This window comes from Sinohyriopsis cumingii, chromosome 11, assembly GCF_028554795.1.
Source record: "Sinohyriopsis cumingii isolate HCF-2022 chromosome 11, ASM2855479v2, whole genome shotgun sequence".
NCBI classification, from domain to species: domain Eukaryota; kingdom Metazoa; phylum Mollusca; class Bivalvia; order Unionida; family Unionidae; genus Sinohyriopsis; species Sinohyriopsis cumingii.
The window spans coordinates 48,356,507-48,370,612 of NC_142971.1; positions in this window are offsets into that span (position 1 = coordinate 48,356,507).

A 14,106-nucleotide genomic window follows, 5' to 3' on the forward strand; every position below is an offset into this window, starting at 1 on the left:
GTGATGAGCATCAATAGAAGACCATTGCTGTTTCAGCGGCCGGCGCAATACTTTCAAATGACCCCTTCCTAGGAGATGTTGTCAGAGCGAGCCGACTTTTTCACTGAAGTTACCAAGGATGAAGAACTTGTCAGATTTGGGAACAGATGTATGATAGAGTGGAGTTCTTCATAAAATGTTTCCATTGTTTCATCTGGATTGGCCATGGTTGGAGCGTAGGCACTGAAGATCGTGACATGCCTTCGTCCATTCGACAATGGGAGTTTTATGGTCATAAGCCTGTCATTCACACACTTTGGAGGTAGCTTGTTAACAAACTCTGTCTTCACTTCAAAACCTACTACAGCCTCACTTCGCGCCTCACTTCCACTTCCGCATCAGAAGGAGCTGAAGCCAGCGCCTCTTTTACAAAGTTCTCCCTCTCCTGCAAGGCGGCTTTCGCTCAATGCTGCAATATCGATGTTGTATCTGGCTAGCTCCCCGCAAATCAGGTAGTTCTCCTCTGATGTATGTCAGCTTCACATCTGTCCAAAAGTGTGCGCCCGTTCCATGCGCTGTTGGGTGAAAGGAAGGATTTTCATCTTTTTCTTTGTAGTGTTTCAACCGTTCATGTAGGGTCTCTTCCAGTCGCGGTTCGCTGGCTAGGGAAGGATGGAGCAGACAATTTTAGGGCATCTTTACTAACCCCATCCTCATGCCATGGAGGTGAACAGTGCGAACCCTAAAAATGGCTGCCTAGTCGCTCAGGGGGCCGCCGAACTCCACTGCTGCTCTGTGTCAGTGAAGAATAACCGTATGGTCCCTGCCACCTGTGTGCAGATCTGAGGCTACGGCTGCTAGTGTACCCACACCTGCCGCTTCGTCGCTTGTCAGTCGCCACAATACTTTGGGGAGAAGGATGACCAAGTGAATTGCGCGTTGACTTGGTTTAAAGTGAGGAAGACATGTGCGTTATCGATTTCACTCACTTGTCCAAGATCATCTGGATCCAGGGGCAAGACAAGGTCAAGACGGCTGAAGATGGAATCAGATGCAGTTTATGACCAGTGCTACCTATATGTCCTTTCCTGCTCTTTGTGCTCCACAGCACTTTACTGGGCATCGCCTTTCAGCCCGTTGAGCCAGCTATTGGTTTCTTTCGCGCAGTCTGCCGAATTCAATCTTCACATGCATGGGTAGGCAAGCCCTGACTTATCGAAGGTTTGAAACCTGTATAGTACCCTCACCTTGTTTACCCCGCCAGTTGAAGCGGTTTACCGGGGTGTGGCTGCTGCCCTTGTTATATCTTCTTGGCGCCTCATTGAGAAATGTGTGCATGTTGGAATCAAAGCTGGGCGAGGTACCCCAAATAAGGCACGACTGTTCCCCACCAGAGGTGTTATCCCTCCAATACACTCTCTCACACCCCTACCAATAAGTACACTTTGTACCAATAAGTACATTTTGTAATAATAAGTAAACTTTGTACCTATAAACACATTTGGTTCTAATAACTACACTTTGTACAAATAAGCAAATTTTATACCAATAAGTACACTTTTTACCAATAAGTAAGTTCGTACCAATAAGTACACTTTGTACCAATACAGCCATACTGTACCAATGAGCTCATTTGGAAATAATTAGCTGACTTTTATGTATTCATTGCACCAATAAGTACACTATGTACTAGTAAGTACACTGTGTACTAACAAGCAATTCATCATCATCATCATCATCAGTCTCATGACCTAGTGTGGTCGTCGAGGCACTGTTCTGCTGAACATCTGACCAGTTCCCTCCACTTGTCTCGATCGTGTGCCAATGCCTGTGTCTCCGCAAAACTTTTGCTGGCCCATTTTGTTATGTTGTCAGTCCACTTTTTTCTCTGTCTATCTCTCCTTCTGCCACCCTGGACGCTGCCCTGCAGGACTGTTGTGGATATACTGTTGGCTCTAGTGACATGGCCATACCATGTCAGCTTTCTCTTTTTGACGGTGGTGAGGAGGTCCTCATATTGGCCTACTCTGAGCCTGATGTTGTTACGTACTTCTTCATTTGTGATGTGGTCCATGGAAGAGATGCCAAGGATGGTTCTGTAGCATGTCATTTCAAGTGACTGGATTCTTCGTTGTAATTCTGGTTTTCCATGGCTTCGCTCATGAAGCGCTCTAAGTAGATGTTGAAAAGCGTGGGTGACAATCTTGACGCACTCCCACTATTGTCCGGAACCAGTCCCCCACAGAACCTTGGGCAATCACTGCACTCGTAGCCTTGGCGTACAGCTGCTTGATGGTATTGGTGAACGTTTGACCCATGTTATACTTCTTCATTGTGGCCCACAATGCCTCAAGCCACACTCTGTCAAAGGCCTTTTTGAAATCTATGAACTCATGCTAGATGTCTTGTTGGTGTTGCGAGTACTTTTCACACAGAACCTTGAGATTGAATATTTGTTCTGTTGTGCTTCTTCCACTCCGGAACCCGGCCTGTTCTTCAGCAATTATTTCTTCTGCTTGTGGTTTCAGTCTGTTCAAGATGATCTTCAGCATTACCTTACTAGCATGGTTGATCAAACTGATAGTTCTGTAATTTTGGCACAGCTGGAGATTGACTTTTTTGGGGAGTGTTATAATCAGTGACTGGGTCCATTGTGTTGGCCATTCACCTGTCTGCCAGATCTTCTTGCAGATTTTTGTTAGTAGCTCTTTCACTGATCCCCCCCCCCATTCTTGATAAGTTCAGCTGGGATGTTGTCTACTCCAGCTGCCTTCCCATTCTTCAGTGCTCTTATTGCTGATTCCACCTCTTCTTTGAGAATGGGGAAGTCATCATCATTTGAGGAGTCTGTAATTTCAAGTACCTCTGCGTCTCCTGTGGACTGATGGTTGTAGAGTTCTTTGCAATGCTCAGTCCATCTATCTGGAATGTCACTCGCTTCTGTGAGGCATTCTCCATTTTTGTCTTGAATGGTACTGACGCTTGGTTGTTTCTGTCTGGTGAGGTCTTTCACAATTTGGAATGCCTTTTTGCTGTTATTCTTTATCGGACTGCTTTCTATTTCTGTGCGCATTTGTCCAATCCAATCTTATTTTGCTTTCTTCAAGTTTTTTTCTGATATTCTTGTTTATTTCTCGGTACTCCATTGCCCCTGTTGTGTATCTGGTGTTTCTGAGTTCTCTTCGGGCATCACACAACTTCAGAACCTCTTCTGCAATCCATGGTTTTTTCTTCGGGCGATGGAGGCCAATGATCTTCTTGGCAGCTGCTGTCATGGTTGTGTTGAAGGTGTAAGTCATCCTTTTGACATCACCATCCATCAAAAGGAGTAGAGCAAATTTTCCTCCAATTGTGGCTTGGAATGACTTGCAAATGTTAGGGTCCTTCAGTTGTTCAAGGTTGAATTTAAGCCTGATGTTCTTTGGCTTGTTAATTTTCTTCAGCCTCACTCGGAAGTTCATAATCACGAGGTCGTGATCACTGCCAACATCAGCACCTGGGAACGTCCTTGCTTTTGCTCTGTTGATGCCAGATCGGTAACGGTTTTGAACCAGTATGTAGTCGATCTGGTTGTGATGGGTTCCATTTGGTGCGTGCCATGTCCAGCATCGTGAATCTTTATGTTGTCCCAGGGTGTTGGTTAGTACCAAGTTGTTGTAGCTTGCGAATTCGAGCAGCCGTCTCCCTCTTTCATTGGTAAACTCATTGCATGAAGGTCCACAATGATCTTCCCAGTCTTTTAGAGCATCTTTGCCAACTTTGGCATTCCAGTCTCCTTGGATGACGAGGATGTCTTTTTTACTGACCATGTTTACAATACCCTGTAGTTTGTTGTAAAACTCCTATTTCTTCATCACCATGATCGGTAGTTGGAGCATAGACTTGGATAATTGTGATGTTAAATGTAGATGCTTTCAGACGAATGGAAATGATTCTGCTAGATATGGGGCATCATTCAAGCACAGATCCTTTGATGGTTTTGTTGACAAGGAAGCCTACTCCATTTATGGACTTGTCACACTCTCCACTATAGTATAATATATGCCCATATTCAGTTTGGTGTTCTCCTAGGGCATTCCATCCACCTTAACAGAGTCCCAGAATGTGCCATGGGTAGTGTTCCAGCTCATGTGTCAACTCTTGGAGTTTTCCAATTTGAGCCAGAGTTCTAATGTTCCAGATGGCGATGGCAATGCTGTCTCTCGGTCTGATTTTATGCAGAGTACCAGTAGCACACCTGTCACCTCCGTCCTGGTGGATAACGGCAGGCGCGGTCCTTGTTGACCCGGGCGAACGACCGATCCGGTATGGTAAGTTCAGATTTGTCCAGCATTATCAGTGTGTCTTGGACAAAAGTCGTCTGGCGGAGCCCATCCCTCTCCAGACCAGTGAGTTGTCAGAAGGGGTGTAGTACATCGTCCAGCTGCCTTAGGGTCTCCTCTCCGGATTTTCTTATAAGGTTTACTCCCTTAGCCTTTGGCTAACCAAAGCCGACCTGAAAGTCAGCAGGAGATTCGTGGATTGGCGGGTGAGTCCATTTCCCGAGCAGATAAAGCATCTGCCGCTGCCTATGCATCTGCCACTGCACAAGTACACTTTGTACCGATAAGTACACTTGGCCCAACAATTACACTATACACTAATAAGCACACTTTGTACCAATAAGCACACTTTGTACCGATAAGTACACTTGGCCCAACAAGTACACTATATACCAGTAAGTACACTTTGTACTAATAAGCACACTTTGTACCAAGAAGCACACTTTGTACTGACAAGTACACTTGGCACCAATAAGTACACTTTGTAATAACAATAGTCGTATGCCATTTTGGTCATCTCAGAACGAAGAAGATATTAATCTGATTCGTTTTTTTTAAAAAAAGAAATAACGGGTACTATAGCAATTATTTCTGGTAGTATCAAAACTTGAACTTGTGCCTGTCATTTCTAATTCTTGTAATCTAAACTGCATTTCCATCTTGTCCTTTTGTCTGTGCATTTCTCTTTCTTCTTTTTGTCTCTGCATCTGTGGTTTTTTTTCTTCTTGTTTTTCTCTCTGCCTCTCGACTTCCTCTCTCTGAATTTGGATTACTCTTTTTTTTACATTGTGTATTTTCATTTGCCTCTCTTTCTCTTTCTCTCTCGCCTCTTTCTGATTTGGATTTCTATCATTCTTTCTGAAACACGATCATTCTTAACTCTAGTTCCATCTGTTGCTTTTACATAAGTTCTTTACATTTGCTATTAAAACCATATACAGGATAACTAATGGAACCCAAAAACATTGATATAAATATTTCCTTTTCACCAAATACTGAACAAAAATATGTTTTGTTTTTTTTTTGGCTTCTTTCGCTTCAGAATATTTTGTATTCAAACTCAAGGAACTCGTCCTTTTTCAACGTCCTCAATATTTGATGGCAATGTGAAATCTTCTTCGTTTCTAATATGCAAAATACAAATACGTTGGTCCAAAATTATTCCAAAATAAAGTGAATTTATATTTCAAAAGCATTTTTAATTTACGACTCTATGGTCTTCAAGTAACAGAAGTTTAGTACAATTCAACAAATACTTTATTTACCTTAAAATACGAAGTGAAAATGTTTTTTTACGGTATTGTGAATCAAATCGCAAATAGTCCAAGTATTCCAAATTAATTCCAGTGGTGATCCGAATGGATTACAATCTTGAATGTTTTTATGTACTAACAGCCATTAATAGTGTTGGTGTGCTTACAGTCTTGATGTATCACAATGATATAATTAAAAATGTATCTAAAGTAATTCACAATAATCCCAAAATAGTGATTTAGTCCAAAACTTTAATGTGCGCTTTGTCATTCCAATGGCTAATTGAAATAAATAAACACATCAAATATTAACGGTAACACAACTCAAGGAGTGCTTCTTCTCTAGATTTTAATATAGGTTTAAATAATTCTGATGTAAGAAATCCTAATATAAAAAAACAAACATTATTCACAATATGAGAACCAAGAGGAGGGGGTCAAGAAATCATTTCTATATTATATATAGTTGTAACGCAGATCAGGTCTTGAAGGGAAAACTAATGTCCTGAATTCAAATCCAAGTTAGCATGTTTACCTTCAGCTAATATTTATCTTAAAATGTAATCTACTATCATAGACAATACTTAGCAATGTCATATGTTGCTTGCAAAACGACCCTTACGACCTATCATCAAAGCCACTAACAATAAAAATTCAATATAATTGATATTATATAGGACGGAATACGGCTTTGGGAGGCTCGGTGCTCTTAGGATTGGGGGCTTCTTGATCTACAAATGCAAAATGAAAGCAGTCCTTATACTATCATATATACGTGTATAATTAAATTAGCAATATTATGTTAAGTATTATACGGTTTAAGGCTGATATATGGTTTATTTAAATACACGTGTGTTATGTAAGTATTTGTATATACTGAATTTCACATAATAATATAAATTTCATTCAAGTTTGACAAAGAAATGTCAGACTGTACCTTGAATTTGTGACTTCTTGCTCTTCCAGTTATTTAATAATAGGTTCAGCATTACAAAGAAACGAAAACTATTTGAGGCAGCCATTTTTTTAACACTTTGTATAAACTTTATATGTTAGAAAATGAGAGCTCAAGGTTAATCACTTATACTTTTATTTGATAAAACACAAATAATGAGTTAAATCTTTCAGCTGGTTTTGCTTAAGTGCAAATGACAAAAATCGCACTTTACACTGGTCATTCAGAATATAAAAAAGATGGACACTTAAAACTGGAAAACATAATGACCTAATATGAGTGAATGGGTACAGAAAATTTTGATTCGTTGCTGAAACAGAAAATCGAAGATAAAAGTAAAATAGTGAAGACGCAAAATGGGACTACATCAATGGATTTTCTGGTGAATGAGGAGCCTGCTTTTTCTGTGAGAGAGAGAGACAGACAGACAGAGAGAGTGAGAATCATGACGATTATCAAATTATGTTGCTATAATTTTCATTTGTTTCCTGATGCATAATCACCTCTGTTTTTTTTCTCATTTCACCAATGAAATTAATATTTCCGATTTGACAATGTCGTTCAGAAAAAATCTAACATTTTCTGAAAACTGCTAGGTATTTGTTTTAGCTTGTTTAACCTTTTTTGTAGCGATATTTACAGCGCATGGAATCAGGCTGCAAGTTCTCATATCGTAGCAGCATCTCTACGACAAACACTCAAGCGGATACACAAAAAGTCTCTAGGATTAACAGTACGCGTACATAAATATGCGTGGACCAGAAAGACAGTGTATAAAAGGTATACTCGAAAATGATCATACAAGTTTAAGGAACGAGTAAAAAGAAAGTAAATAAAAGTTAATACAAAATAGATGTAATGAAATTAATTGAAAGAAGAGAAATGGGAAAGGAGAAAGGATAAAGGGATTCGGTGGCAGATATTGGAGGGAGATCGTGGCAATAAGTAATTTGTCCTGTAAGATTATTTACATCTTTTAATATCTTTAGCCTGGAGGATTTCGAATATGCGTGTGTCGAGGTAATTTGATCATAAAAGTCAGATGTTAATACTAACTGTGATGACTAATAGTTTTAAGCGATGCATTAGTCTCACTCCTGGCACTTTTTATATCTTGGTGCTTTACGGTACATGTCATTTCATCGCACAACCAGTTCGTCCCGGGACCATTCGGTCGGAATGTTTCGGTCCACTATGAAAGTCGTCACCGTTCGTCTCCATTAGTTGGAGGTATTGGCCCACTCTACTTAAATATAGACATTATGTAAATGTGTGCGTAATTTGTATGGTATTTATGTATTGAATGTATATCTTTAAGCAGAAGAAGAAGAATACAAATGTGTATTTTTTAAATATGTAAATGTATGTATTGCACAATGGCGATACAATAATCAATACAGTCTTCATCAAAAATGACTTGTATTCGTAATGTTAACAAACATTACATTAAAATTCTAATAATTCTGCATTTTATTGCTTTTTAACACATGGTTAAGTAGATGCTTGTTAACATTTTTCTTATTATCAGCTTTATTATCGGACTGATTTCTTTATGTAACAGATTGCAAGACAGTGATATTGTTATTCTGTAAATTATTGTTATATGGGTCCGTCTTACAACTGAGTCTTAGATAAAAGAAGTTCATAAAATCCTTCTTCCACTTGATATTATTAGTTGCCGAATGCGTGTGTGTGTGTGTGTGTGTGTGTGTGTGTGTCTTATAATTACAATAGGGGTCTTTTGGGTACTCTTTCATGTTTATTGTTGTTCATATTTAAGAAATAAATAATTATTATTTAAAATAAATTTATGTTAGTTCATTTGATTTTTATGAGACCAAAAATTATGTTTATTTGTTAAAGTGTAATTGCGACACGTTCATAATAAAGGACTTTCTCATTGTTAATGAGTAAGGCAAATAGAGGAATCATGTTAAAACCGTACTCTTAGATCAACAACAATCAGACATCCAATGGACGAAATTTTCAAATTTATAAAACAGCTATAAAAAAAGAATACTATTTAATAACAAGTTTACCAGTCTTGATATTTAGGACGTCAATCTATAAATTTTGTTTTGAAACTAGTCGACTGAGTAAATATTAAACATACAGCAAGACAATCTCTCTTTCTCCCTCTCTCTGATCTTTCTGTCTCTTCTCTTTAGTTCACCATCATGGTCTCTAATATAATACAAGTTTTATTGGTACTTGATTCATATGCCTATATATATGACGATTTAGGCGGCAGATGCCAGATTTTATAAAATTACTGGGTACCTACCAAAAAAAAATGCAAGTGACAAGGCATAAACTGTCTTCTTTAGCTGGTAATAAGAATGGCAAACTATATACTTACAATTTTACATCCATAATTTCCTTTCTTTGTTCTGCAAATCCGAATTACGTGACCCATGTCATTGAATTATCAAGATTGACTACACATTTCGAAATTGTACTGTAATTTCGGCTATACCCTAAGTGCAATTACATCATCCTTACTGCACTCAAAATGCAATAAAGATTAAATTCGATAGCGTGTTTTTGATAATTTCAATAGAAAGACTTCATTTTGTCTCCAACATTACGATTTCAAATATTCAATGACAGAACAGAAACACATTTGCAGATGTATTTCATGTAGAATTTGCACAGATGAATCCAGTCCATATCACGAAATTTCGCAGAATCGACAAAAACACCAAAATCTATTTATTCCAGATCAAATGGAAAAGTTGTTGTAATCCGCATCCATTCACAATATGAATCTAAATTTCAATTTTAAATAGACCAAAGCGTCATTTTCGTTCAAAAGTTATGTTTAGCGTGCGACTAAGTTCAAATTTATCCGGGTGGAGTTATGTGCGCATTAATAATGTTGTTGTTGTGTAATGATGACTCTGGGCTTGTGCATTTAGTTTGGAATACGGCATGCATTCAGTTACTTTGTTTCTTGTGGTGTGTTTTGCTTATATAATTAAGCCTTAGGTATAATAAGAAAAATGAGGATATAATGAAAAGGTTAGTGCATTTGTATGGGAAAATATCAATTCGTTTTGTCGGATCAATATACTGTACTCCCAAGGTCGTGAAGTATTCCATCCGAAATACTCGTTCATATTTTCCCATACAAATGCACTAACCTATGACTATTACATGCGCAATCATTTGCATTCTTGTGCAGTTTATATCGAAGGGGTTAGGGCCATTGTAGGTCGACATAGATCAAAGTCTTAAACATGGCTAAAGAAGACAATGCCATTTATATGGCTTGTAACACAGACTGCAGGCAGCCCGTGTGTAATGCTAATACTTATCAATCAAATTTAAAACAAAAAATAACGTCGGTGATCCATAATTGGGACGCTCATGGGAAATCAGAATGTCATCAAGCCAGAAAACATCAAGAGATTCATCAGTCGGTACAGAAATGGTATCCTACCGATGGAGCCGTCTCTAACAGATGCAATGTTTGAGGTAAATGATGCAAGTGTTGTGGAATAATTGAGATCGCTTGTAAATGAAAATAATATCCTTTTTACAGGTAGTCCAATGTTAGTTTCCATTGAAAGAACATGTATGTTCAGTGTTAGGAGTCAATGCTCTTAAAATAATTAGCAGAAAAGAGTCCAAAAAAAGCGTTGTAAAATAGAACAAATAATTTATTTCACGAGAATATGAAGTGAAAATGAAAACAAATATTACGGTATTGCGAAGAATTACAGACATCAGTCCTAATAATTTAAACTCCTGAATAAAACTCAGAAGTCCTGAAGAAATCCAAAACTGAAGACGAAGGTGGGTCTGTTATAGTTTATGGAATGCGGACGTGTCAGCAGTCATTTGTTGAATGACCATAATATAATTCCAAGTTTGAATTTAGCATAGATTCCAGTGAACGTCTTCATCCAAGAATATTCTCAGAGCACTTTTGTATTTCCAGAGAACAAAATCAGTAAAATTCAATAATTTGAAAAAATTAAAATTCAGCCCGACTGGTCACAACATAATATAACTTGAACGTGCAAGATCTTAAAGCAGGAATGACAAAGTCAATACAATCACAATTTTCCAGATGCTCATACAAGAATACACAAAATCCATTATGCCGTTGAAATTGTAAATTCTACAGTTATGGAACGACAACCTTACAGGATCAACCCTCTCAAACAGGAATGTTTGAAAAGAGAAACTCGGTATTTGCTGGAGAATAATCTCATAGAACAGAATAAAAGTGACTGGAGTTCACCATGTATACTTGTTCCGAAGAAACCAGATACTACTTTCCGCCTTTGCAATAATTATCGAAAGGTGAGCAGTGTAACTAAACAGATTCATTTCCATTACCAAGAATCGATGACTGCATTGACAAAACTGGAAATGTAATGCATGTCATCAAATGTGACCGTCTGAAAGGATCTTGGCAAAATTCCGCACACTGAAAAGACAAAGTAAATTTCGGCATTCATGACTCCAGATGTACTTTTTCAATATAAAGTGTTGCCGTTTGGGAAGAAATGGTCGCCTAGTACTTTTTAACGTTTAATGAACACAATTACATCTGATCAAGATAATCGTGATGCTTACGTCGATGATGTCATCATCTACAACGACACTTGGAAAGATCAATTAGCGATAATTCGGACAAATTTTGACGGACTCACTGATGCAAAAAATTTGACAATTAATTTATCTAAAAGTGAGTTTTGCCATGCTTGTATAACGTGTTTTTGGACATATCGTGGGACATTGACAAGAAATATTTGTAGATGCTAAGGTCAAGGGTATCTCTGAATTCCCTGATCCTATACGTAATAATCAACTGATGCGAGTTTTGGGTATGGTTGGGTAATATCGGAAATTTTGTTCCAAAGTTTTCACATGTGCTGATTCTCTTATAAAGTTGTTGAGCAAGAAAACCAGTTTCATTTGTATAAAAATGTGACGATGATTTTGATAACTTAAATGCCATTCTTCAGAGTGCACCAGTTCTTACAGCTCCCAATTTCAATAATTTAAACTGTCTATTAATGCAAGTGATGTCGCGTAGGAAGCGGTAATGATTCGTAAATGGTGTAGATCATCCAGTGTGCTATTTTTCTAAGAAATTAAATAAACACCAGACAAATTATTCCACAATTGAGAAGGAGTGGTTGGCTTTGATATTGTCATAACAGCACTTTGAAGTCTACATTAGTTCACCTCCTTCTCTGGTTATTGGGTTTAGCGATCATTACCCCTTCACTGTCATCGGCAAGATGAAAAACAAAACTCTGAGATTATTAAGGTGATTGTGATGTTGCAAGATTATACTATTGACATCAGGCACGTTAAGTGAACAGACAATTTCATAACAGATACACTTGTGCGTCTATATAAATATATTGTTTCATGTATTTTTTGTATCAATCATAAGATTTCGTTTAATGTAAAAATAAATTATCACATGTATATTTGACTTAGAGTATAAAGAAAGATGTAATGCGTATATCTGTCTTTTTATGAGAGGAAGTGTTAGGTATATTTAATTTAGCTCTTAGTTTTTTAATTTTTATATAGTTTTTAATATTTCATTCCATGTTACTATTATGTACGATTGTATACTGGATCTGACCGTGTCCAAATTCGAGTTAATTTCTGCTGAACCTGACTGACTTTTATTTAATTTCATTGTGTGTATAAAAAAAAATAAGTAGCTAAATTATTATGCATGTGAATGAGTGTAATATCAGGATCTTTATTAAAAGAAGCAGTAAATATATTTATTTGGGAAAGTGTTTTGGAATTTCCTAAATGAATTTTACAGGTTATGGTTTTGGTTTGGATACATCAGGAATAAACTAGAAGGTTATTTTCGATTAGGTAATGGATTTTGTTTTTAGAAAGTTGTCTTTCACTCTTTTATGTTACTTATTTTAAGAGCATAGCCTCGTAACAGAAAAATTGGGGGCTCGTTCCTGATACGAAATTTGCTAAAATATTTCAAAAAACTTAGTCCTTGAAATTTACATCCCACAAGATTCCACAAGTTTCGGTATGTTTAAAGTCGCAAGTATTATTTCACATTTTAGAAATCTTTAGCGACATCAACAAGCTTTTTAAAATATCGTCAATAGTAGAGAACTTTGTTTTGAATGCTACCCAGGAGTGGTTAGAAATTTTGAAAATGGAATAATAGCTAAAAAGAAAAGAAATTAGAGTTAAAAATTAAGTGATGTTTGTAAAGACTGTCGATCTTGTCACACTTGTCATATGGTAGGAATACACAATCGGAAGATTTATAAGGCTCATCTGCATTCTGTTCCTGCATTTGACGTACCATTTATCAGAATAATGGTAGATTGTGTCGGTTTCTTACCTAAGACCAATTCAGCCAATCAATATTTTCTTACCATAATGTGTGCGTCAACACGTTTGCCGGAGGCAATTCCTTTGAGTAATATTAAAACTGAAACAATATTAAAAGCTTTGACAATTTGTTTTACACAATTTGGCCTTCCCAATTCTGTCCAGTCTGATCAAGGGTAATATTTTATGTCTAGAATTTTCCAGCCAGGTATGCTTGAATTTTTCATTCAGCAATTCAACTCAAAATTGAAACTAATGTATGACACAGCTACAATGGAGAGACTATTTGAGTCTTGTAATTGAGTTATGTCGCTCTTGCTCGATCTTCAAGATTTTCTTCAGATTAGATATTAAGGCTCTTAAAAGTTAAGAAGAAAATGAATGAGTTATATTGAAATAATAGTACTAGTACTCCTGGGATTTAAATAAATTAAATTATTACCAATATGTAGATAGAGATAAAAATATTAACCACGTAATTAATTTAGTTGTACCTGTCCCACTCACTGAAAATGTAAGCCATGAGATGCAATTGGACTATATTGACTGTCACGAAATTGTGTAGGAGTTATATAAATATGTATATGTTGTCAAAAATGTACTCGGGTTTCGTTGCCGCGTACAGCGTCACCAGAGGGTGGTATATTTTTTCGGCTCTAGTGATTTCGAAATCCTGAGCGAAACTCTGACCCCTGCACGTGCAATTTACCTACAGCAGGAGACCTAAGTACTTAGCTGCGCATATCTGTCACAGCTAGTGTACATATAGAGCAAATTCTCCATAACCAAATCACATTACGCCGAGTCTTGTCAGGAAGCTTACCCCTTTACGGAAGCAAATCTCCAGCTGTGGAGCTGCCTTATGCCATGCCTTGTATATGGTTTGATGTGGACTCACCAGCTGTAGAGCTGCTTTATACATGCCTGCCATGCCTTATACATCGTTTGATGTGGAGTCACAGGACTCTGTGGGGTTTCGTGTGACGTAGACACTGTGTTTTGGTGACGTTGGATCGGAAGTGTGGACTGGTTTTCTCGATGCGAGGGACCAGGGCTTCGCGACCATCGGGTCTGTGATGTGAGGGCTCTCTATGGATCCTTCAACAGACTGAGAGGAGCGGACCATGCGTGGGTGCTTCTCTCGCCATTGACTAGAGCGCGTGGAACTAGAGTTAACATCTTGGTCGTCAAATGGGCGCCACGATAGTTATTAGTGTTCCATGTTATTTCCACAATTGCATTTCATAAT